The sequence below is a fragment of the Bos taurus genome, chromosome 8 (genome assembly GCF_002263795.3).
Source record: "Bos taurus isolate L1 Dominette 01449 registration number 42190680 breed Hereford chromosome 8, ARS-UCD2.0, whole genome shotgun sequence".
In the NCBI taxonomy this organism is placed as follows: Eukaryota; Metazoa; Chordata; class Mammalia; order Artiodactyla; family Bovidae; genus Bos; species Bos taurus.
Window position 1 is genome coordinate 90,442,546 of NC_037335.1, and position 26,727 is coordinate 90,469,272.

Genomic DNA, 26,727 nt, shown 5'->3' on the forward strand with positions numbered 1-26,727 from the left:
TGGGAACGAGGGGCCAGGAAAAAGCGCCTCCCAGCCACAGCCTGACAGCTGACGTGGTGCACGGCAGCCTGCAGTACAGCAGCCATATTTTCCGAGTCTAGTCTGTCACTAAATAATATGGCACAGATGTTGCTGAATATTTTATGGTTAACTTGCCCTAGGGGTCTCTAAATGTTTTATAATTTCTGGGTAAATAAAGCAATCATTGGGGGCCTTGTGCTCTAAGCAGCAGGTTCAATATTGTTATCCTGCCGCACATAGGAGACGTTCCTTCTTCTCCCAGTCACACTTTGACAAGGCAATAGCCGTAAAGGTTAAAGTTCCTGTGTGAACAGTGAGAACACAGGAAAATAACATCTACCGGACGGTGAAGGCTAATTTCAGGACCTTTGTAATGATTCTGTAACTTGATTTTAGACAAAATCTTGAAAACAGATTGATGTTTCTTGCTTTTTTGGGTTGAAGCCTTTTGGGATTGACCGATGGAGCAGGACTGTTTTCTTTATGATGGGGGTGGGTACAGTTGGGGGACATATTCATATTCAAAAGGGACATATTCATCTCAAGATTAGGTCAGCCCAGTGTGAGGAAGCACTTTCAATCTTCCGGTCCTCTGTCTTTAACCCACTTCGGCATCCTAAACAACAGAGGGCGCTCTACTGACAGCAATCTGAGGGACCCATCTCCTGGGTGAGGACCAGATGATCTGAGCTGTGCGCCTGGGTCTACACTTCATTTACTTCTTCACATATGTTCGGTGAACTCATGGTGGAATCCTGGTCCACGGGTCAAGGTAAGGAGTGTGAGGGTGTGGGAGACGGGGTTTAGAGAGTGGGGAGGAATGGCACTAAGCTGTAGAGAGATGTGTGGCTCAGGGACTTAGGAGACAGAACTTCAGATTCTGGTGCTGCTTCTTACTAGCCTTGTCTTTGAGCAGTTATGTTACCCCTCCCTGCAGTTTCCTCATTAATAAAATGGTGATAAATACTAACTCATTTGAAATAAGTATTTGGCACGATGCCTGGCTTATAGGATGTGTTCAATAAATAATAGCTTTTAAAAGAAGCAAGCAAGCAGACACGTTCTTGGGTTCCGCTAGAGGAAGAGGGGCAGAACATAAGTAGGGAGCCTGCTCATTTACCGTGCTGGCATAACTCATTTTAGAACATGTTACACAGACTAAGATTTTATATGTATATATTCCTGCTAACCTATTGATTAAAAACAATCTTTTATAAGGTGTGGATAAGTTTTGCCTGTTATTTCATATTGGCTTTCCATTTATTTGGGAGGTGCTGGGTTTTTTTTTTTTTTTTTTTTTACATCTAAATGATTTGACAGTGTGAAATTCTAAAATAGAAGTTTGAAATTGTTCTCTCAAATAATCCTATGCTTTTTTAGACAGAAACTTGATACGCCCAAGAATAAAACCAACTTAAAGAAGAAGGGTGATATGAACTCTTTGGAGGTGCTTTCCAAACCTCATTCCAGATTTAGGGTCTGAAGATAAAAAAGAAATGGCTTTTACCACATTCCACTTCAAATGGTAGGAACCTTCTTTGACACAGATGATGGAATTTCAGCGCCAGAAGAGTCCTTGAGCTTCTCATGCTTTAAAAAATACCTTGCCTGCCTCCTTCCCTCCCTCCCCCCACCCAATTAAATAATCTCTTAGCAGTGAGGCTAGGTTAGCAGCAGTTTTACAAGCATCTCAGGTGATTTTGATGCAACCAGCCATGCAAACCCTTGATTTATACCAGCTGATTTTACTGATGAAGTAAGTACTTTTTGCTGGTAGGAAGAAGGCCATCTTTCCTGTGGCCTTCAAAATCCTGTTAACCTATCGATTAAAAACAATCCTTTATAAGGTGTGAATAAGTTTTGCCTGTTATTTCATATTGGCTTTCCATTTATTTGGGAGGTGCTGGGGTTTTTTTCACATCTAAATGACTTGACAGTGTGAAATTCTAAAATAGAAGTTTGAAATTGTTCTCTCAAATAATCCTATGCTTGGGCTTCCCTGGTAGCTCAGACGGTAAAGCGTCTGCCTGCAATGCGGGAGACCTGGGTTCGATCCCTTGAATATGCTCTGGAGAAGGAAATGGCAACCCACTCCAGTACTCTTGCCTGAAAAACTCCATGGACTGACAAGCCTGGTAGGCTACAGTCATGGGGTCTCAAAGAGTCAGACACGACTGAGCAAATTCACTTCACTTCTTTCAGAAATCCAACCAGTTAGAAACCTTCAACAACTTGCCCAGCCCCTTTCTGCCTTTTCCCTTCAGTTTTCAGGGTGAAGTTCAGGGTCTTCAGCTTAATTTACAGCTCTTTTCACTATTTGCCTCTTGCTACACCTCTCCTCTCAGTGTTTCTGTCCCCTTACTTCTCCCAGACACCCTTTGTCTAGTTGTCCCCAGCTGCTCGCCTTTCTAGAATGTGGCGTGATGCTTCACAGTGCCACACTTCAATGCATGCTTTCCGTTCTTCCTGCTGGGCTGCCTTTATCTGTTTCCTCATTTTCAAAATGCAGTTCAAGCTGAGATTCCCAAGTAGAGAGGCAACCAGGGAGCATTAGCTGTGGCTGCCTGGGTCAAACACTGTAGATTCATTTAAACACTGGGAAAGACTCTTTCAGGGTCTTTAATTTCAAGCTCAAGTGGTTTCAGGGCTGGATTGGTATCAGAGATGTGTGAAGGAGGATCAGGTGTGAGACCAAAAAAGTTACCCGACTCTGATGGCATGGAGAACATGTGACCCATTAAAAGATGACTAAATTTCACTTTTTGAGAAACATGGAGCAATTGGTCCAGGGTTTTTGCTAATTTACTCTTGCCTGGAAAATCCCATGGACGGAGGAGCCTGGAAGGCAGCAGTCCATGGGGTTGCTGAGGGTCAGACACGACTGAGCGACTTCACTTTCACTTTTCACTTTCCTGCATTGGAGAAGGAAATGGCAACCCACTCCAGTGTTCTTGCCTGGAGAATCCCAGGGACCGGGGAGCCTGGTGGGCTGCCGTTTATGGGGTCGCACAGAGTCGGACATGACTGAAGTGACTTAGCAGTAGCAGTTTTGCTAATTTACAACCCTTGCAATGATCTTATTTTACAGATTTGATTGAGGCTGGATGTTTCCACTGGCCTGGTTGAGAGCTACTGTACTGGCCGAGTTCTGAGAGTTTCTTTGATAGGAAAAAGGTAAAGCTTTATTCTGACATATAAACACCCTGGGCCCATTTGCCTACTTCAGGGGTCATTGTCCAACCCAAGGTCTGGAGAGTCCTGGGTATGCTTTGGCTCTTCTCTTTTCTTTGCCAAGAGACTCACTGTTGGAGATAGAGGAAAGTCTTACATATCATGCCATCAACAGGGGTAGGAAAGAGATAGCAGAAATAGTAAGCTGTGAAGGGTGTGCTGTGTAGGATAAAATAAGTCATCTTAATTGATCAGTAAATGGTGAAGGTTTGGAGAGGAAAGACTGGGAGATTGGGATGTCCATTGTTTGTCAAGATAACAACTCCAGTTAAAGGCATCTTACCATAGATGGGAGATTTCCTTCTTAGTTCCCGGACACTTGCCATCTCTCTGTCTTGCTTCTGTGTTGTGACCCACAGTGCTTTATGAGATGCAGGCAACTTCCTGGGCCAGTGCTGCTGAATGGCCAAGTGTGTCTTCATTCGTGTCTGTGGTCACTAAAGGGATAACTTGGCTTGCAAAGTAGGAAAGTCTGTGTTTAAGACAAACCCTCCTCAGTTAATACACTTTCTCAACTTGAAAGTCTTGGTTGCAGAAAGATACATTTTTACAATACAAGTAAAATAATAGGAACTGAGGAACAGTAAATTATTTATCACTTAATAAAAAGAAGGGACAAGTCATAGGTTTATTTTAAATAGGAAGATCTCTAATGACTTGTTTCCCTTCACAGTTAACTTTTAAGAAACCATGTTATTTTATTTATATTTGTATATTATTTGCACTGTTTTCACTGTTCAGTTTAAATACAAAGCTGATCTTGAGATATATAGAAACCTAAGCTATCTTTAAAGATTTATGTATTTGCTTTTGGCTGCGTTGGGTCTTTGTGGCTTTGTGCAGGCTTTCTCTAGCTGTGACACCAAGGGCTACTCTTCACTGCAGTGTGGGGACTTCCCATTGCGGTGGCTTCTCTTGTTGCAGAGCATGGGCCCTAGGGTGTGTGGGCTTCAGCAGTTGTGCACATGGGCTCAGTAGTTGTGGCTCCTGGGCTTAGTTGCTCTGTGGCATGTGGGATCTTCTTGAGCCAGGGTTTGAACCTATATTCCCTGCATTGGCAGGCAGACTCTTAACCACTGGTCCACCAGCGAAGCCCCTAAGCTGTCTTTAAAGATGTGAAAGTTTGTGTTTATAAAGGCTTTTCTTTCTATTCCTATTTTATGATTGTCATAATTATAATTAAACAGATATGTGTCATGGCTAAAAGTTTCAGAATTATATCCATAACTTGATAAATTTACATTTAAACACTGTAGTTATGCCTCTAGTCCCTATGTTGCCATGTCCTTATGTATCTGACTGTCCTCCCAGTCCAGTTCTTAGAAAATTCTTAATATTCAAAAGGAGCTAATGAGTGGGAAGCATCACATTTGTTCTTTAAAAGATGTTAAATAAGAAATGAATCCATTAAAAAATCTGCAAGAAAAGCTATCTCTCTTGGTGGTTTCCCTGTTCGTAAAGCTCCCCAAATGTGCAGGTTTTTTTTGGTAATTTAATTTTTGCTGCAGATGTCCATCCAATTTATTTGTGATTTATCATAAATTTTAATTTGTAGTGAAAGTGCTGGGCCAGATTTACAAAGGGATAATTTTTTTCCTAACCTCATTCTAGTTTTAATGAATAGTTTGTTTCTCCCATTATTATTAATTTATCTTTGGATGTTAATGCTTTTGGACAATTACTAGCTTCACAAAGTTCTTCTCCAGCTGTTATATTGTGACCCTAATACACCTGGAACCTTCTTGTGCCAATGTAGCTTTAGCTTGAAAAAATTTTCTAGTTTTAAGACTAAGTCTGTGTGAAGAATGGAGTTACAGAATCAAAGATTTGAAGAGAAATCTGAGGTAAATAAAGAATGTAGTTTATTCATAAGTGTTATTTGTATTATACTGGACGATGATCATCTCAGCTCACTATGATCTTCAGAGACGAGGATCTTTCTCATGGTTGTAGATACCACCATTCAGTCAGTTCAGTTCAGTTGCTCAGTTGTGTATGACTCTGTGCAACCCCATGAATCGCAGCACGCCAGGCCTCCCTGTCCATCACCAACTTCCGGAGTTCACTCAGGCTCACATCCATCGAGTCAGTGATGCCATCCAGCCATCTCATCCTCTGTCGTCCCCTTCTCCTCCTGCCCCCAATCCCTCCCAGCATCAGAGTCTTTTCCAATGAGTCAACTCTTCTCATGAGGTGGCCAAAGTGCTGGAGTTTCAGCTTTAGCATCAGTCCTTCCAAAGAGATCCCAGGGCTGATCTTCAGAATTGACTGGTTTGATCTCCTTGCAGTCCAAGGGACTCTCAAGAGTCTTCTCCAACACCACACTTCAAAAGCATCAATTCTTTGGTGCTCAGCCTTCTTCACAGTCCAACTCTCATATCCATACATGGCCACAGGAAAAACCATAGCCTTGACTAGATGGACCTTTGTTGGCGAAGTAATGTCTCTGCTTTTGAATATGCTATCTAGGTTGGAGATAACTTTCCTTTCAAGGAGTAAGTGTCTTTTAATTTCATGGCTGCAGTCACCATCTGCAGTGATTTTGGAGCCCCAAAAAATAAAGTCTGGCACTGTTTCCACTGTTTCCCCATCAATTTGCCATGAAGTGATGGGACCGGATGGCATGATCTTCGTTTTCTGAATGTTGAGCTTTAAGCCAACTTTGTCACTCTCCTCTTTCACTTTCATCAAGAGGCTTTTTAGTTCCTCTTCACTTTCTGCCATAAGGGTGGTGTCATCTGCATATCTGAGGTGATTGATATTTCTCTCAGCAATCTTGATTCCAGCTTCTGTTTCTTCCAGTCCAGTGTTTCTCATGATGTACTCTGCATATAAGTTAAATAAGCAGGGTGACAATATACAGCCTTGACGTACTCCTTTTCCTCTTTGGAACCGGTCTGTTGTTCCATGTCCAGTTCTAACTGTTGCTTCCTGACCTGCATACAAATTTCTCAAGAGGCAGGTCAGGTAGTCTGGTATTCCCATCTCTTGAAGAATTTTCCACGGTTTATTGTGATCCACACAGTCAAAGGCTTTGGCATAGTCAATAAAGCAGAAATAAATGTTTTTCTGGAACTCTCTTGCTTTTTCGATGATCCAGTGGATATTGGCAATTTAATCTCTGGTTCCTCTGCCTTTTCTAAAACCAGCTTGAACATCTGGAAGTTCACAGTTCATGTATTGCTGAAGCCTGGCTTGGAGAATTTTGAGCATTACTTTACTAGCATGTGAGATGAGTGCAATTGTGCGGTAGTTTGAGCATTCTTTGGCATTGCCTTTCTTTGGGATTGGAATGAAAACTGACATTTTCCAGTCCTGTGGCCACTGTGGAGTTTTCCAAATTTGCTGGCATATTGAGAGCAGCACTTTCACAGCATCATCTTTCAGGATTTGGAATAGCTCAACTGGAATTCCATCACCTCCACTAGCTTTGTTCGTAGTGATGCTTTCTAAGGCCCACTTGACTTCACATTCCAGGATATCTGGCTCTAGGTCAGTGATCACACCATCGTGATTATCTGGGTTGTGAAGGTCTTTTTTGTACAGTTCTTCTGTGTATTCTTGCCATCTCTTCTTAATATCTTCTGCTTCTGTTAGGTCCATACCGTTTCTGCCCTTTATCGAGCCCATCTTTGCATGAAATGTTCCCGTGGTATCTCTAATTTTCTTGAAGAGATCTCTAGTCTTTCCCATTCCATTGTTTTCCGCTATTTCTTTTCATTGATCACTGAGGAAGGCTTTCTTATCTCTTCTTGCTATTCTTTGGAACTCTGCATTCAGATGATGCTTATATCTTTCCTTTTCTCCTTTGCTTTTCACTTCTCTTCTTTTCACAGCTATTTGTAAGGCCTCCCCAGACAGCCATTAAGGCTTAGTTTTCCCAAAATAGAACTTGTGAGTCCTTGAGGGGTTGCTTTCCCTTATATGAGTCAAAATATTCTCATGTACATAGTGAAAATGTCATGCTTGCCCAGCCTACTTTAGAAGAAAACTGCATTAGCCCCCTTATTGAGAGAAATGAGCTCTGTGGCTAGGTGGACTGGGGTTTAAGTCTTAGCTCTGCTCCTTAGTACAGTGTGATTCTGGGAAAGTTACTTAACTTTTCTGAGCCTTAGTTTTCTCATCTAGACAATGGGGAAAATAGTAATACCAACCTATGGGGTTGTTATGAAGATGGAATTTGACCATGCATTTTCTGTGCTTAGTGAATGACTGGACATATTGTAAGTTTTCTCTAATGATGGCATTTTTATGGATCTATGGGTATGTATTTGTGAAGATCAAATAAAATATACACAAAAGTGCTTTATAAGTGTTAAGGAGCTATTCAGATGTGTTGACATCATTAGTTGAGCATTTTAATATCTTTCTGAGCCTGGATCTTGAGTTACAAACCTTCACAGAACCTGAATGAAGCAGTCACTAAGCCACAAGAAAGCTGATCCTTGTCCACTTTCTGTTTCTGGCCCCAGGTAGCACATGCCAGCTATTATACAGTCACCATATCTCAGGTTCTTTGCTTTACTTACTTTATTACTAACCCTTCTAAAAAACCTCCAACATAGGTGTGATGATTCACATTCTGTTGTTGTTCAGTTGCCAAATCGTGTCTGACTCTTTGCAACCCCATGAACTGCAGCACACCAGGCTTCCCTGTCCTTTTCTATCTCCCAGAGTTTGTTCGACCTCATGTCCTTTGAGTTGGTGATCAGTTCAGTTTAGTTGCTCAGTCATGTCCAGCTCTTTGCTACCCCATGGACTGCAGCACACCAGGCTTCCCTGTCCATCACCAACTCCTGGAGCCTACTCAAACTCATGTCCATTGCATTGGTGATGCCATCCAACCATCTCATCCTCTGTCGTCCCCCTTTCTTCCTGCCTTCAATCTTTCCCAGCATCAGGGTCTTTTCCAATAAGTCCGTTCTTCACATCAGGTGGCCAAAGGATTGGGGTTTCAGCTTCAGCATCAGCCCTTCCAATGAGTATTAGGACTGATTTCCTTTAGGATGGACTGGTTGGATCTCCTTGCAGTCCAAGGGACTCTCAAGAGTCTTCTCTAGCACCACAGTTTGAAAGCATCAGTTCTCTGGCAATCAGCCTTCTTTTTGGTCTAACTGTCATATCCTTACATGACTACTGGAAAAACCATAGCTTTGATTATACAGACCTTTGTTGACAAGGTGATATTTCTGCTTTTAAATACACTGTCTGGGTTTGTCATTGCTTTTCTTCCAAGGAGCAAACATCTTTTAATTTCACGGCTTCAATCACCGTCCACAGTGATTTTGGAGCCCAAGAAAATAAAGTCTGTCACTGTTTCCACTTTTCCCCCTTCTATTTGCCATGAAGTGAGAAAATAAATATAAGAACTTGTTTAAGGTTTATCTTAAATGGCTCTTAAATTGGGGAAGGAAAACCAAGATCCAAATTTATCTTGTTTTAAAATACATGTACTTTTCACTCTACCATGTCTCTGGTGGGAGTGTAACAGCAGCTGTGAGTCAGACAGATTTATACCTTGTCCTGGATCTGCCACTCACAAGCCTTGTGTCCTTGGGGAACTTGGTTTATTACTCGAGCCTAGGTTTCTTCATCTGTAAAAGGGCAGGAGCTACCCCATGGGAATGTTGTGAGTATTAAATTAGAAGGCATATAGTAAGTGACAGTAAATAATAGCTGTTCATATTTTGTCTTCTGGTGCTTTCCATTTCCCAAGGGGGTGCTGGAGAGCAGCTCCTGCCTCTCCCAGTCAGCAGGGGGCAGTAGAGACCATAAAGGATAGGACTAAATGAGGGCTGTAGCCTTAAGCAGTCCCCAGCTAGGTCCACCTAGCAATCTAGGCATCTCTGAATCACATAAGTTTAGTGGTCTTTGAGCCTGGTCCTTAAAGGAAAAAAGAAGGAAAAAAAGCCCTGTTGATATACTCAATAATAGGCAAAACCACCACAGCAATCATTGTCCTTCTTGTTTGCAAAAAACTCAGAATAGATGGTTTTTTATTATACATAAAGCCATTCATAATTGGCCTGTGTTAGCAGTTTCATTAACCTCATGAAGACATTAACATCATTAGAAAACAGAAGGAGAATACCTCCAGCTCCTTCGTTAGATCCGATTAGCAGAGCAGTGCAGCACAAAGGAGACCTGAGTCGGGCCTGTCTGTGCTCACACCTGCAGCCGCTGGCTTCCCCATTAGGGTACTGCTTGTTGGAGCCATTAAATTAGCCTCATTTGTGATATGAAGGCATCTTTCCCCAAATAGGTTGCTTTCAAGAAATGAATATTGGTAAGTGATAATGATGATAAATTAACACAAGATGATAAAGTAAATGCCAGACAGGTTAGACCAAACATTGATAGATGGAGTGGGGTGGTATATCCCAGTTGCTCTGAAATATTATTTCTTCTTTCTTCATTTCTTACAACAACCCTATGAGAGCCTTATTATTTTTATTTTTACTTTAGTTTCTCTGGCTTGCTCCCACTTGCTGTCAGGAGCCCCTGCAAAGTCCTCTGTGTTTTCTGGGAGTTCTGAAAGGTGGTAGTGGTCTGGCATGTCCCACATGTACCATAAACAATTATAACTGATTTCCATGTGGCATGTGCAGTTTTATTCCCTTTTCCTCTGCTCTTATATCTGCATATGTTGGGATGAGTTACTGGCCTGGCCATGGTTTCCTCTGCTCTGTAATGTGGCTCCTGCTGCTGGTTATTACTGTGGGTGAACTCCAGCTGGAGGTGCCAAACTCTGTGCAAGTGTGCAAATGAAAGTGACACCTCATTCTTTCTTAAAAAAAAATCACATTCTATTCAACATTGTTAACATGGTGGTACCAAGAGGCCCCTGGATTCTTTATGCAAGTAGACATCTTTTTTTTTTTAAATTTAATTTTATTTTTAAACTTTACAATATTGTATTGGTTTTGCCAAATATCGAAATGAATCTGCCATGGGTATACATGTGTTCCCCATCCTGAACCCTCCTCCCTCCTCCTTCCCCATACCATCCCTCTGGGTCGTCCCAGTGCACCAGCCCCAAGCATCCAGTATCGTGCATTGAACCTGGACTGGCGACTTGTTTCATACATGATAGTATACATGTTTCAATGCCATCTCCCAAATCTTCCCACCCTCTCCCTCTCCCACAGAGTCCGTAAGACTGTTCTATACATCAGTGTCTCTTTTGCTGTCTCGTAGCAAGTAGACATCTTTTGATCCATCCTGCCAGTTTCTTATCCTTTAAGACTGAGCTTAGATATCCTGTTTTTCAGAGCTTCCCAGGTAGCTCAGAGGTAAAGAATCCACCTGCCAATACAGGAGAGACAGGAGATGTGATTCCATTCCTGGGTGGGGAAGTTCCCCTGGAGAAGGAAATGGCAACCCACTCCAGTATTCTTGACTGGAAAAATCCCATGGACAGAGGAGCCTGGAGAGCTGCAGTCCATGTGGTTACAGAGAGTCAGACATAACTGAGCAGGCACACACCTTCTGTTTCCCAGGAAGTCTTCCCCGAATCCCAGGTTTCTCTGTGCGTATCCCCCACCACCTTGATCCTGAAGCACCTTGCTTACTGCTACCTCAGCACGCTGGATCCACCACAGCCTGGTGGCACACACGGCATGTGACTCCTTATTCACTTCTGTGTGCCCACACCTGGGACAGTGCTTGGTCCATGCCTATGTACTGAATGTAAGAGCCTCTTTGGTTTTGCTCCTGGTCTGTTCCTGCCACCCTTTCAACTTTGTCTAATCAGCTCTGTTGATGCTCTTCTTTGGCATCACAGTTTGAGTGCCTCTTTTTTTCCTAGGCCTCTGGATTAGTAGTCTGATTTTCAATGATCCACCAGGTTTTAAACCAATACTTTCTTTTGATGTCGTATTAGTTCCCTGGGGCTGCTGTTAACAAAGCACAATGAGCACAGTGGCTTCAACACCAGAAATTTACGACTTCACAGTCTGGAGGCTAGAAGTCAGAAGTCAAGGGTCAGTAGGGTAGCTTCCTTCTGACAGCTCTGAGGGGGAATGTCTGTGCCATACCACTCTCCTGACTTCCAGCAGCCTCAGGCATCTGTAGTTTGTAGATAGTGTTTTCTCTGTCTTCACATCCTCCTCCATCTGTCAGTGTCAACCTCTGTGTCCAAATTCCCTGGTTTTAGAAGGGCACCAGTCAAAATGATTTCTCAGGTGGCGCTAGTGGTAAAGAACCTGCCTGCTTACGCAGGAGACATAAGAGATGTGGGTTCGATCCCTGGGTCAGGAAGATCCCCTGGAGGAGGACATGGAAAACCACTCCAGTATTCTTGCCTGGAGAATCCCATGGACGGAGGAGCTTAGTGGGCTACAGTCATATTGTATTAGCCCTTTCCCTCCCCCAGTGTCCTTGTCTTAACTTGATCATCTGCAGCTACTTCCAGTGAGGTCACTTTTATGGGTAGTGGAGGTTAGGACTTCAGTGTCATTTGGGGAGACACTTTCACCTATACAGATGCCTCATCTGCTACACCTCAAGGGTAGGTGGTGCCAGGCGGCTGGCCTAGGTGTGGCCAAAGTTTCCTATGGCAGCTTCTCTTTTCCAGGAGGGAGTTCACACAGTGTGTCATAGTTGCTAGCACACTTTCCTTTTCCACCTTCTCAAGGAGAGCACAGAGCTCAAACTGGGACCTGTTTCTTAGTTTTCACACTTAAAGTGAACTGGGCTTTGCATTTATTTTTAAAATTTCTGTTGGCATATGATTGATTTACAGTATTGTGTTAGGTTCAGGTATACAGCAAAGTGAATCATTTAGCCATGTACCTATATACAGTCTTTTAGATTCTTTTCTCATATGGATCATTACAGAGTATTGAGTAGAGTTCCCTGTGCTATACAGTAGGTCCTTATTAGTTATCTGTTTTATTTGTAGTAGTATGTATCATGGAGAAGGCAATGGCACCCCACTCCAGTACTCTTGCCTGGGAAATCCCATGGATGGAGGAGCCTGGTAGGCTGCAGTCCAAGGGGTCTCGAAGAGTTGGACACGACTGAACAGCTTCACTTTCACTTTTCACTTTCATGCATTGGAGAAGGAAATGGCAACCCACTCCAGTGTTCTTGCCTGGAGAATCCCAGGGACGGGGGAGCCTGGTGGGCTGCCGTCTATGGGGTCGCACAGAGTCGGACACGACTGAAGCGACTTAGCAGCAGCAGCAGCAACCCACTGGATAGGGCTTCCCTGGTGGCTCAGATGGCAAAGCATCTGCCTACACTGCAGAAGACTGGGTTCGAGCCCTGGGTAGGGAAGATCCTCTGGAGAAGAAAATGACAACCCATTCCAGTACTCTTGCCTGGAAAATCCCATGGACAGAGGAGCCCGGTAGGCTACAATGGAGTCGCAAAGAGTTGGACACGACTGAGTGACTTCACTTCACTTCAACCCACCGAATATGTTGGCAGCACTGGCTACTTCTTGCCACTGATTCTACTTCAATAAATACCAAGTAGTTCCTGAATATCTGTGTGTCAGGGAGCTAAAGCCACTTCCTGTCACATTCATTTTTTCAAGCCTTTTCCAACTGTCTCAGATAGGGAGACTCTGGGGAAAAGTCAACTGGAAAAGAAGATATTTACCTTGCTCAAAGGTTTTCAACATATATAATTATTGGTCAAGCAATGGCAAAGCCGTCAACCCTTTTCAACTCATACTAAGTGTTAACCTAAAGAAATTCATAGAATAGTGGTTGCCAGGGGTTGAGGGGAGAAGGCAATGGCAATGCACTCCAGTACTGTTGCCTGGAAAATCTCATGGATGGAGGAGCCTGGTGGTCTTCAGTCCATGGGGTTGCTAAGGGTTGGGCACAACTGAGCAACTTCACTTTTCATTTTTCACTTTCATGCATTGGAGAGGGAAATGGCAACCCACTCAACTATTCTTGCCTGGAGAATCCCAGGGATGGGGAGCCTGATGGGCTGCCATCTATGGGGTCGCACAGAGTTGGACACTACTGAAGTGACTTAGCAGCAGCAGCAGCAGGAGTTGAGGGGAGTGGGGAAGGGAGGCTATTGTATAGTGAATACAGAGTTGCTGTTTGGGATGGTGGAAAAGTTGTGGAGATGCATGGTGGTGATGATGGTTGCATAATGCTGTATGTGTACTTAAGGCCACTAAATTGCTGGCTTAAAAATGGCTAAAATGCTAAATTTTATGTTATGTACATTTTACCACAACACCAAACAACAAAAAAGAGCACCTTGCTGATTGTACCTTGTGGGATAGTAGTGACTCTGAAAAATAGAAGTTATTTGTAGCATTCACTGACTTCTATGGTATAAATGCTCCCCCATGGCTGATTTCAAGCTACTAACATGATTTTGAACTTGGAGTTGGTAAGAGCAGCATTCTGAGTTCTCTCTTGCTTGCGGAAAATGAGGAACTCTGTAAGGCTTCTAACTTTAGAGAGTTATTTCTTTTTCTCTCTTATCTCAGTTTTTATATCTGACATTGTTTCTGTAGATACAATCGTGATCTCTCCATGTATCTTTTCTCTCATTAAATTAGCCTATTACTCAATTTCTTTTCTATTTGTGGGAGGATATTTTGAGCTTGACTTCTGTATAATTCTAATTACATTTTCAGAAAAGATCCAGTGAGCTGCTCACTGTATCTATTGTTGTGGTTGATATTCAGTTGCTAAATCATGTCCAACTCTTTGTGACCCCATGGACTGCAGCATGTCAGGCTTCCCTATCCTTCACTATCTTCCAGAGTTCACTCAAATTCATGTCCATTGTGTCAGTGATGCTATCTAACCATCTCATCCTCTGCTGCCCTCTTCTCTTGCCTTCAGTCTTTCCCAGCATCAGGGTCTTTTCCAGTGAGTTGGCTCTTTACATCAGGTGGCCCAAGTGTTGGAGTATTTTCATTATCCATTGTAGTGTTTCATTACATGTCTTCACTATTGTGCTATTTTTTTATGATGCCGGAGTATTGTGACTTCTTGGTAGTCTGCTGTGGATTCATCTATGTGTGCTTTTCCCCTCTACTCTTCTTTTGAGAACCATGTGTTGGACAATGTCAAAAATCCTCTCCTGTTCCTGGTGGTCACGTTTCAAAGAGGTGCTCTTGTTCTGGTTCTCCAGGTTGCTTCTTTTCATTTGACTTGCTTTAGGCAATGGCACTCCACTCCAGTACTCTTGCCTGGAAAATCCCATGGATGGAGGAGCCTGGTAGGCTGCAGTCCATGGGGTCACGAAGAGTTGGGCATGACTGAGCGACTTCACTTTCACTTTTCACTTTCATGCATTGGAGAAGGAAATGACAACCCACTCCAGTGTTCTTGCCTGGAGAATCCCAGGGATGGGGGAGCCTGGTGGGCTGCCGTCTATGGGGTCGCACAGAGTTGGACACGACTGAAGCGATTTAGCAGCAGCAGCAGCAGCAGCAATGCTTTACCTGTTTGGTGATTTCCACCCCTCCCTTTCATTTGCATATCTTACAGATGAATGTCAATTCTTGTCCTATACTGGTAGTTGAAATGGATCCGATAGAACTTGGATCTATGTTTGAATATTTCAGCCATAGGTAAAGAAGAAAGAGAAGAGGAAAAAGTTAGGTGGTCTGAATTTTTGAGCTGCCAGCTAGTTTAGAGATCAGACCTTCTGGTAGGAAGACAGTGGGAACTAGAGCCAGAGTTTACTTCCAAGTTTGTAGTGGCACTCAGACTTCAACAAGGGCAGAGCCACTTTCCCTGGTATCAGGGTTGCTCTCAAAATGAGCTTGCTATCTTGTCTGTGGTTAAGCAGGACAGTCTTTCTTAGTTGAGACCTGGGATCCTTGTCTGATGTGGCCTCTAGCATCTGTGCTTTTTCTAGGGGCTCAGGTGGGAGTTCATTACAATACAGGATGGTCTCACAGGCCATCTTTGCCTCACTTGATTGCTTTTCCCTTTCAACGGATTCTACTGAGATCTCTTCCACTTACTTCATAGGTAAATTTGCCCAGCACCTGAGAGAAGTCATGGGAATGGCCAGCCGTTCCTTCCATCTAGCTCCCTCAGCAGAGTAGTTTTTGAAGTATCTCAGTGTTTCTCATGTGACGATGTCCCATATTTTTCCCTAATAATTTAAAAAAATATTTTTAAATTTATTATTTTAAATTGGAGGATAATTGCTTTACAATGTTGTGTTGGTTTCTGCTGTATAACAACATAAATCAGCTATACGTATATACTCTACCTCTTGAGCTGTCTTCCCTAATTTTTTTTTTTAATAATCTAAATAGGCACCAGGAATGAGACATGCTCAGCTTTTCACCTTAACTGGAAATCTAACATAGAAAATAATAAACTAAATGTCTGGGTTCAGAAGGTAGAAACTTTGGTTGAAAGACTGCTGCATGTTTTCCACCAGCATAGCTTCTATAGGCTAATGTTGCCCCTTCTTCAGGCTGGGCTGTGTGAATCCTGCTTTTGTATCACCATAACCAGTATGTTGTGTTAGTCACTCTGTTGTGACCAACTCTTTGCGACCCCATGGACTGCAAATTGCCAGGCTCCTCTGTCCACGGAATTTTCCAGGCAAGAATACTGGAGTGGGTTGCCATTTCCTTCTCCATAATGAGTATAACCCACTTTTTAATTCAGGATACAAATATGGTCATATCACCTTAATTTGGTTAAGTTAATTAGTTAAGACTCCAAGTATTCCATAGAGGATGTCCAGTGTTTGCCTTGAGGCCCATGTTATTGTTGTTGTTAAGTTGCTAATTCGTGTCCAACTCTTTGCAACCCCGTGGACTGTAGCCCACCAGGCTCCTCTGTCCATGGGATTTCCCAGGCAAGAACACTGGAGTGGGTTGCCATTTCCTTCTCTGAGGGATCTTCCCAGCTCAGGGATAGAACCTGCATCTCCTGCTTGGCAGGCGGGTTCTCCCACTGAGCCACCTGGGAAGCCTCTTGAGGCCCATACCCCTATTTAAAAATTTATGAGAACTCTGAATGAAGGTTTACTTTGTCCAATTTGGGGAAAGGATGGTTTCTCCTTCTAATGGCAGAATCAGAGGGAAAAGGGAAGCCTGATAATCATTTGATATTAACTCTTGGTATTGCTGTTAAGCTGGGTCTTATAGTGTCCCATAGATGCTGATGTTTCCCTTTGCAGTATAATAATGGTCCAGACACCAGTACAAACCACTGTGATCTCCCACGATTGGGCTCCAAGATCACTGTTATCTTAGTCTGCACTCAGAGGTCTTCTAAACGCAACATGTGCAAGGGTGGCTGGGTCCCCGGGCATTATCACTATACATTGTGCCTATGCCAGGCCTCCTGGTTTACACATTTCAGGCCTATTGAGCCCAGACTGCTAACCTAGATTACCCCTCCCCACAGATCATTTTATTCCAGAGGGCATGTTTTTCTTTCCCGTGGGCCTAATTCTGGACCACCCTGGTCAGTCCTCATAAGTCTTCCTGACTTTGAGTCAGGGACCAGGGTTTGGGGATCCTCTCTTGGAATATGCAATATGCAAACAGGTCTACCTTTCCCCCAGAAACCAGCCCTAGTTGTCATCAGGTATTTTGACGTGTCTGACTTGGTACAGCACGAATGTTTCTGTTATATTCTTCTGCCAGAGCAAAGGTGCAGGCTTATCCTTCATAAGAGAGGCTACTCAAATGATTCTTTGAACAACAAATGTCTGGTTCAAAGCGCCGCTTTGCTTCTTCCAATATTGAAAAGCAGTGGCTTTCTGTGGCAGTGCTTCAGTGTGGTGACTATGAATGCAAAAGCAGTGCAGTCCATGTTTCTCTTGGCATCTTCCCATAATTCTGCTTATTTTGTAAGATAGCGTGACTAATGAGGGTGTAAAGAGTTACAGAATCAGAAAAGGCAAACAGATAAGTGGTGCATGTGTGCTAAGTCACTCCAGTTGCCCAACTCTCTGTGACACTATGGACTGTAGCCTGCCAGGTTCTTCTGTCCATGAGATTCTCCAGGCAAGAATACTGGAGTGGGTTGCCATTTCCTTCTCCAAGGGGTCTTCCTGACCCAGGGATCAAACTGGTGTCTCATGTCTCCTGCATTGGCAGGTGGGTTCTTTACCACTAGTGCTCCCCGGGAAGCCCTGGATAAGTGGTAGAGTCAGAATCTGATTTCATCTTCCTGACTGTAAAGCCAGTGTCTAGTCAGTCAGTCAGCAGTCATCATAGGGCATCTGCCATGTACCAGACATGTGCTTAGTAGATGCTGTGGATACAGGATGAGTAAGGCGTGGTCCTTGTGAGGGACTCAGACTACAAGAAGGGATTAAGTAGGACCTTGCAGATATGAACTGGGTGCTGTAGGAGCTTGTGGGACAGGGCACTGGGGCATGGTTTCCTGGAGAAGGAGAGATCTCAGCTGACTCTGGCAGGAAGAACTGGGGAAGAGAGGTAGAGGAAAAGGAAATAAGTTCCTTTGGGTTAAAGGAAGCCGTAAGTGGTGACTACAGAGCTTTCTAGTGGCCAGATCCTCTTCATGTTTGGGGCAGAGAGCACCTGCTGTGGTAAAGAGTTTCTAAGGGTTTCTGTTTCTTTCTTCTTTCTTTTCTTAAAATCACTTTACTGTGGTATAATTATTGTGCCCAATAAAAGTATACAATTTGATGAGTTTGAACATATACATCCACTCTTGAAACCATCACCATAAGCGAGGTAGTAAACACTCCATCACCTCCAAAAGTTTCCTTGTGTCCACCCCTCAACTTTTTTTTTGGTAGTAAAAACACTTAATATGTTATCTTCCCACTTAACAGATTTATAAAAATGGAAGTATAATTGATTTACAATATTGTGTTAGTTTCTGGTATACAGAAAAATGATTCTCATATTTATATGTACACACACATGTACAGTTTCCTCTTTGTTTCCATTACGGTTTATTACAAGATATTAAATATAGTTCTCTGTGCTATAAGTATATATAGTAGTTTATATCTGTCAGTCCCAAACTCCTAATTTATCCCTCCCTCAGCTTTCCCCTTTGGTAACCATAAGTTTGTTTTCTGTGTCTGGGTCTGTTTCTGTTATTTAAAGTTCATTTTTATCGTATTTTAGATTCCACATGTAAGAGGTGTAAGTGTCTTTGTCTAACTTACTTCACCTCGTATGACTATCTCTAGGTTCATCCATGCTGCTTCAAATGGCATTATTTCATTCTTTTCACACTGAGCAATATATTCTGCCGTGTATACGTACCACATCATCTTTATCCATTCATCCGTCAATGAACATTTAGATTGCTTCCATGTCTTGGCTATTGCAAATAGCGTTGCTGTGAACATTGGGGTGTATGTGTCTTTTTGTTGAGTTTTGCCTTTTCCAGATATATGTTCAGGAGTGGGATTGCTGGGTCACATGGCAGCTCTATTTTTAGTTTTTTAAGGAGCCTGTATACCGTCTTCCATAGTGGTTACGCTAGTTTACATCCGCACCAACAGCATAGGAGGGTTCCTCTTTCTCCACAGCCTGTCCAGCATTTGTTATTTGTAGTTGGCAAAGTTTTTAAAGTGCACAGCACAGTGTTACTAACTGTAGGCACTGTTGTCCAGCAGAGCTTTAGAACTTATTATCTTGCCTAACTGAAACTTTATACCCTTCAAATAGTAACTTCCCACTTCCCCTTCCACCCAGGCCCTGACAACCACATTGTACTCTCTATTTCAATGAGTTTGATTATTTTTAGATACTTCATACAAGTGCAGTGTTTATAAGGACATATTTGTACTTAATGGGAACTAATTTCTTGTAATTACTGTTTGAGCTTTTAGGATGGCCTAAATGTGTAATCACAATAAACTTGTGTGGATCACAATAAACTGTGGAAAATTCTGAAAGAGATGGGAATACCAGAGCACCTGACCTGCCTCTTGAGAAACCTATATGCAGGTCAGGAAGCAACAGAACTGGACATGGAACAGCAGACTGGTTCCAAATAGGAAAAGGAGTACATCAAGGCTGTATATTGTCACCCTGCTTATTTAACTTCTATGCAGAGTACATTATGAGAAACGCTGGGCTGGAAGAAGCACAAGCTGGAATCAAGATTGCCAGGAGAAATATCAATAACCTCAGATATGCAGATGATACCACCCTTATGGCAGAAAGTGAAGAGAAACTAAAAAGCCTCTTGTTGAAAGTGAAAGAGGAGAGTGAAAAAGTTGGCTTAAAGCTCAACATTCAGAAAATGAAGATCATGGCATCCAGTCCCATCACTTCATGGCAAATTGATGGGGAAACAGTGGAAACAGTGTCTGACTTTATTTTTGGAGGTTCCAAAATCACTGCAGATGGTGACTGCAGCCATGAAATTAAAAGACACTTACTCCTTGGAAGGAAAGTTATGACCAACCTAGATAGCATATTCAAAAGCAGAGACATTACTTTGCCAACAAAGGTTCATCTAGTCAAGGCTATGGTTTTTCCTGTGGTCATGTATGGATGTGAGATTTGGACTGTGAAGAAAGCTGAGCACTGAAGAATTTCTGATTTTGAACTGTGGTGTTGGAGAAGACTCTTGAGAGTCCCTTGGACTGCAAGGAGATCCAACCAGTCCATCCTAAATGAGATCAGTCCTGAGTGTTCTTTGGAAGGATTGATGCTGAAGCTGAAACTCCAGTACTTTGGCCACCTCATGTGAAGAGTTGACTCATTGGAAAAGATTCTGATGCTGGGAAGGATTGAGGGCAGGAGGAGAAGGGGACGACAGAGGATGAGATGGCTGGATGGCATCACTGACTCGATGGACGTGACCCATGTGATCAAAGTTGGGATGATATAGTTGTTATATTTTTGAGCAATGTTCATAAATGAACTAATGCTGGCTGAATACAAGCAATGTGTTAGAATTTTTATATCAATGTTCTCATGAGGTTTTATTATCTTTGCTTATACTTAGAAAAACCAAAGCTCAGAGAGATTAAATAATATGCCATAGGTCACATGGCTACCAAATGTATAAGCTGGAATGGAAACTGAGGCCTGGGTCACTCCATGGAAATAACCAGAGCTCTTACCACCAAACTCTCAGTTGCTGAAACTGAGTCTCTGGCAAAGAACACAGTTAATTATACATGCATGAAAATAGACTGAGGGACACTAGGCAGATGTGACTATGAAAACTGCTCTGTTTCAGTGGATTTAATTTTCTCCCAGTACTGGCTTGAACTGGTGGTGAACACACAGATAGAAGGTAATCAAAGAGCTGAATGAACCTGGCAGTTGTAAACGGAAGCATGGGGTCCCAATAGGACCAGCAGAAAAGTGAATGAGTCCATTGTTTTTAATAGGCCAAATATTTCTCTCTTGTTCCCTAGGAGGCAATTGGAAGAGACATGCTGATAGCTCCCCTTGGGGCATTAACCAGAATCAAATTAGTGAAGTGAAGCTTAAGTTGGTCATTTTATTCCCAGTTCACAAAAACAGGAAGTGAATGGTAGCGGGGGCAAAGACTGCATTTTCTAGTTTATTAAAGATTGCAAATTGTATTAGCATGATATTTTCATTGTAGTAATTACTTTGTGGGCCCAGTAATAGAAAAGTATCACTTCAGATAAATTCCTATTTTTCTGCTGTGATTCTTCTAAGGCATGTCTTTTCTACTGAAGTGATGATCGTAATAGCCGATGTAGATATGTACCCTTGCTTAGGTTACTGATTCCTCAGCAACTTAGTCCTGTGATCTGCATACAATTTGTGCTGTATAGGCAGTAATCACTGCTACCCTGAATGCAAGACATGCATAGCCTCTTTGAGAGCGAAGTGTGTACACCCTCATGAACTTCGTTAATTTTTAAGACATCATTTAAGGAGTCAAAGAAAAAAGTCAACTTACCTACTTTTTCCTTAAATATTATCTTTCCCAAGATAAAGACAGAGAAGTTGATATATCATAAAGCAGAAAGAAGTTTGTGGGCAATGGGAAGCAGCTTGGGAAGACTTCCATTCTAGGGGTTCAGCGACGTTTGATGCACATGTTTTTGGGGGCCTCAAATAGCAGTCAGTAGCAAACCTCTAAGAATTCATGTAAACAGAGGCTTGAGAAGAGAACCAAAATAGACTTTTAGTGCTTCAGTGCACTTTGTATTTTTCATCATTGTTAAATTAGGAATTTAATGAAGTTACTCAGAAACCTATAAAGTCAATTGAGAGTTCACTGTACTTTTCAATTATCCGGTTTGACTATTGGCATGTATGGTATTTATTTTAATTTGTTGCTGGTTATATAGTTGTGGACACTCGGTGTAAATGAAAATAATAAATTTGGTTGCATTTTCAAAGCAGTAGCCTCACCTGGGAATATGAACAATAAATGGATGTGACAGCTCTCAAAGGAAAGAAACTTTTGTTCATGGATATCCCATTTCATGTCATAACAGTATTTATGTAACTAGTTGTTTTAGTTGAACAACCATTCATTTTAGAGCTATTATCACATTCCAGGCCTTGTTCTAGGTAGAATCAGAGGTTTCCAGTATGAGATAGTTCCTTATTTAAAGATTAAATTATTTATCTTTAGTAAATTGAAATGTCTTAAACCCATTAACACAGCCAGTGACTTAAGATTTTGAGTGATGTTATTTTGTAAATAAAGGATTGTTTTTGTAAAAAGAAGAGTTATTATACATTGATCTTTTAATATCCTGTCTTTTTTTGTTTTTTATTTTGTTTTATTGAAGTATAGTTGGTTTACAATATTGTGCTAATTTCTGCTGTACAGCAAGGTGATTCAGTTATATATATACATATTCTTTTCCAGAATTTTGAAAACCTTTTCCTTATTTGGCTGCACCAGGTCTTAGCTGTAGCACCCAGGACCTTTCTAGTTGCTGCATGTGTACTCTTAGGTGTATCACGCGGGATCTGGTTCCCTGACCAGGGATCGAACCCGGGCCCCCTACACTGGGAGCTCAGGTCTTAGTTTCTGGACCACCAAGGAAGACCCTATCACAGGATATTGAATATAGTTCCCTGTGCTTTACAATAGGACCTTGTTGTTTATCCATCCTTATCCTGTCTCTTAATGTGGTATCTGTCTCTAATGTTAGTTTCTCAGTCATGTCTAACTCTTTGCAACCCCATGGACTGTAGCCCGCCAGATTCGTCTGTTTATGGAATTCTCCAGGCAAGAATGCTGGAGTGGGTAGCCATTCCTTTCTCCAGGGGATCTTCCTGATCCAGGGATTGAACCCAGGTCTTTTGCATTGCTGGCGGACTCTTTCCTGTCTGCTGCTGCTGCTGCTGCTAAGTCGCTTCAGTCATGTTTGACTTTGTGTGACCCCATAGACGGCAGCCCACCAGGCTTCCCCGTCCCTGGGATTCTCCAGGCAAGAACACTGGAGTGGGTTGCCATTTCCTTCTCCAGTGTATGAAAGTGAAAAATGAAAGTGAAGTTGCTCAGTTGTGTCCGACTCTTAGCGACCCCATGGACTGCAGCCCACCAGGCTCCTCCGTCCATGGGATTTTCCAGGCAAGAGTACTGGAGTGGGGTGCCATTGCCTTCTCCTGTCTGAGCCATCACTTATTGTTTCCCACTTTTACCAGACCCTCCACTTCAGAGGATGCTTCCCTTATTGGTTCCCATTAAAGCATCTGGTTGTAATCAAAGGCCCCAGGGTGTTAGGCCCCAATTTCATGAATACATCTCTAGGTTCTGACACTGACTCACTGCATCTTTATTTCTTGCCTGCCTTTAACATTGAGGCAGTTTTAATAATGAACTGAGGCATTGTTGGGAGCTAATTATTATAATTAGAATATAGAATTTTAAAAGTGATAAGATTAACATACCATTTAGAAATTCAAGGCCATAAATTAAATTATTATAGCTTATTATTGGAGGGAAATCATATGGGGGCCAGGACAACCCTCTTCTAACCTATTGTGGCAAAACTTCCACCTCATTCATTGGCCACGCGGAGGCTTTGCACACCCTCTGATAGTTGTTGGGCAAAACACTAAAGGCCTCTAGTTACTGTGTGGTGACAGGCGCTCTCCTTCCCCCACCTTCCAGTCAAGGCATTGTCCAGTCCAGCCTCCTTATTTTAGAGATAAAGTATGTAATGAACTATGTAGTTTCCCAAGGTCAAGAATTTTAACCTAGGTCTTAATATTCCAAATTCAATGTTTCTCTTACTATATCATGCTGCTGCCTTTGTGATGCATGTTACTGTCTATGTGAGTCAGAGTAGCTTAGGTAAGATCCAAATAAGATCAGTAACACAGACAAAAGTAGATTTACTTTGTTCCCCATTTATTTTTGTTAGCCAATCTCTCTTTTTTTATTAATTTATTTATTTTAATTGGAGGCTAATTACTTTACAGTATTGTAGTGGTTTTTGCCATACATTGACATGAATCAGCCATGGGTGTACATGTGTTCCCCATCCTGAACCCCCCCTCCCACTTCCCTCCCCATGTCAGCCAAACTCTTATGTGGCATCAGCTCTTAAAGGATTGCTGAGTGTATTAACCACCTAAATCTTAAATCTTATCCATTTACACTCAGACTTACAACAGTTCAAAACTTTATTTTTAATCTGAATGCTGATTATCATCACTCAGTACTGGTTCACATTAAACCTTAGCAAAAAGCTAATGTTACTTTCAATGGTGTTAGTTGCTCATTCGTGTCCATCTCTTTGCGACCCTGTGGACTGTAGCCCTCCAGGCTCCTCTATCCATGGAATTCTTCAGACAAGAATACTGGAGTGGGTAGCCATTCGCTTCTCTAGCGGATCAATCCCAACCCAGGGATTGAATCCAGGTCTCCTGCATCACAGGAGATTCTTGTGGATTTTTTACCATCTAAGCCATCTAATGTTCACTTAATAATTTACACAACCATGTGGATTATTATCCTGCCACTTAGGATACAACCCTTAGTGTTGCTAATTCTTATAAAAATCTTGTTTAAACAATAGTTTTGGAAATAGCAACAAATGAAAAATATGAACATCACCTTCCATACTCTATTGAGGATAGAAAACATCTAATATTTATTTGAAGATACAGTGGGCTAGGGATAGACTGTCAGGAGTTAGCATCTACATATGTGCCCTTTGTCTTTCTGGAATTCATTTGTTGAGATTTTGCCACGATGTCTCTGTCAGCCACCTGTCTGTAAATATGTTTTCACATTGACATGAAAGAAGTTTAAGCATGATAAAAATGTGGAATTAAGTAATTTCTTAAGGAAATATTCCAAAAAGCTGCTCTTCTTCTTAGAGACATGAGGATGAGTTAGGCAGTGCGAATGCTTTGTTGAAGCCTGTTCAAGTGAAAGATAAATTGGGCAGCCTTGTCCTTTAATGGCCTCCTGCCCAAAATAAGACTGGCAAGCAAGCAATATTCATCCTAGCAATGCTGCCATTTTGTATCGCAAAGTGACCATGTAGTCTCATAAACATAGCCCAAAAGTGCTGACTTTTAAAGGCAGTTGATTTTTTTAAAACTTGCTACTGTTTTATAGCTTTGTATAAAATGCTAATGCCATGACATTTATAGAACTATTAAATCATTTTAATGAAAGAGTAACCGTTATACCACTAATTCATTTGAGTGCATTTCCCTTGCAGAATCCTTTAGTAGTTGATTGTAAAAGGATGGGACTTTTTTTTTTTTTTTTAGCTCCATGATTTTGTTCTACCATGGAACCAAATCCCATTATTTTGATGTGCTTTATAACCCAAGTGTAATGGAGCCAAATCCATTGACAAAATTTGTTGTCCGAAATCTGAGCTCGTTTGCTTCCTGGCCCCCACTTAATTTGATCTAGTGTCTGCACAAGCCAAGTCTGCTTTTCTTGAGAAGTAGGGCTTTCTGTTTCCCTCTTATGTGGGTAAATATATAGTCATGTATTTTCAGCTACTGAAAAACGAGCTTCATTGCCTTAACACTGAATCAAAGAAAATATTTGGGCTTTAAAAAATATCTTGTGATCACATCAGGAGACAGCTTGGATTGATTCTGGATCTGGGCCCACATTTCCTTGTTAGTGGCCATCCCACTCAGCTTATGTTGTCATACCGGAGTCTCTGTGGAAGGAAGTGGCTGGAAATTCCCAGACACGAAGCACTGTGAGTGGCAGAATTAGACCTCCAATCTCCAATAGATCACTCTTGTCTGAACCTGCAGCTTTCATCTAAAGTGAAAATGATGCTTATTTTTTCCTCTCTGTCTTTTTAAAGCCCTCATTTATAGATAATTATTATTTCTTGGACAGAAATTATCTTTCAGGAACATTGCCTGGCATCCTTAAATGCATGAGAGACACAGAGAATTGACTTCACCATCAATATATTTTTCACCCCTTAGGAACATGAATATTCTTGTGAAATGTTGGAGCCTGCATTTACTTTGCTTACCTTGACCGTACATTTGTATTTACTTTTCATAGTTCTGAGTTTCTTCAGAAATAATTAATCTCATTATCATTCTACTCTGAGTTAAAGGGTTTTGCTGCTAAAATATCCAGTATTCAGTTGTATCTTTTTCTTCAACTTAGGTTTGTCTTGAGCAAAGTTGTAGAATATTACATAGAGAGATGTGGAAACTGGAATGTATTCCCTCAGGACAAACTGATTCTTTATGCAGCCTAGTGTCTGGAACTACCAAGTTTTTCTGTGTTTTTATCTAGTTTTGATTAAACATTTTGGAACAGAATTCTCTTCTAAAATAATGCCCATGTAATATGAAATTATATATCATATATTATAATATATAATTATATAAATATAAATTATATATATAATATATTATATAATATAATATAAAACAATACAATATAAAATATAATATAATATAACATATATATCATGTTATAAGAATATAACAGTGAAATTGATGTCTTTTTGATTCACTGAATGTTTAATACTTCTGGCATTCACAATATTATTGATTAGATGAAACCCATCTATTTAGGCTGTCATTGGTTTACTCTGTTCCATTATTTACAAGTTTCTGTTGGAATGTATGTAGGTGCTGAATTTAATGTGTACAGTTTTATGAATATTTTTCAGTTCATCAGAGTACAAATTTTGTCTGTTAAAATGTCACATATTTCTTTGGGCTAATGTCATAATCATTTACCATTTTTTTATTAGTTGTAGTAAAAATGAAATGAAAATCACTTTGCCATTTACTCTTATGTATCATTAACTATACATTAAACTCTAGAGGTCTGATACTACTACTAACAACTAACAATTATATAGTAGTTGAAAGTTTATAGAACACTTCCACAGAGAATTGAGCCTCACAATAACCCCTTAAGGTGCATTTATAATCCCAGCTTTACTATTGAGAATACTGAAGTTTCTAAGCATGTAATCAACTGCTTGTTTTTCTCTTTTCCAGGTTTATTGAGGTATAACTGACAAATAAAAATGAATATATTTAAAGTATACAATCTAATTATTTGATATATGTATACTTTGTGAAATGATTATCACAATAAGATTAATTAA

At 41.4% G+C, this 26,727-nt stretch overlaps 1 protein-coding gene across 3 annotated transcripts in view; it reads left to right on the forward strand.

The window, feature by feature from the left end:
* The first annotated feature begins 516 nt into the window (after positions 1 to 516).
* The window catches only part of PLPPR1 (phospholipid phosphatase related 1), a 601,803-nt gene continuing 575,592 nt past the window's right edge, over positions 517 to 26,727 (forward strand). The window contains exons 1-3 of one of the 3 annotated variants that reach the window (XM_059889070.1): positions 517 to 793; positions 1,402 to 1,546; positions 3,110 to 3,195. The gene's annotated coding sequence lies outside the window, so the exon portion shown is untranslated. The remainder of the gene's footprint in view (positions 794 to 1,401; positions 1,547 to 3,109; positions 3,196 to 26,727) is intronic. The other 2 variants (XM_059889072.1, XM_059889071.1) reach the window with 2 other exon arrangements.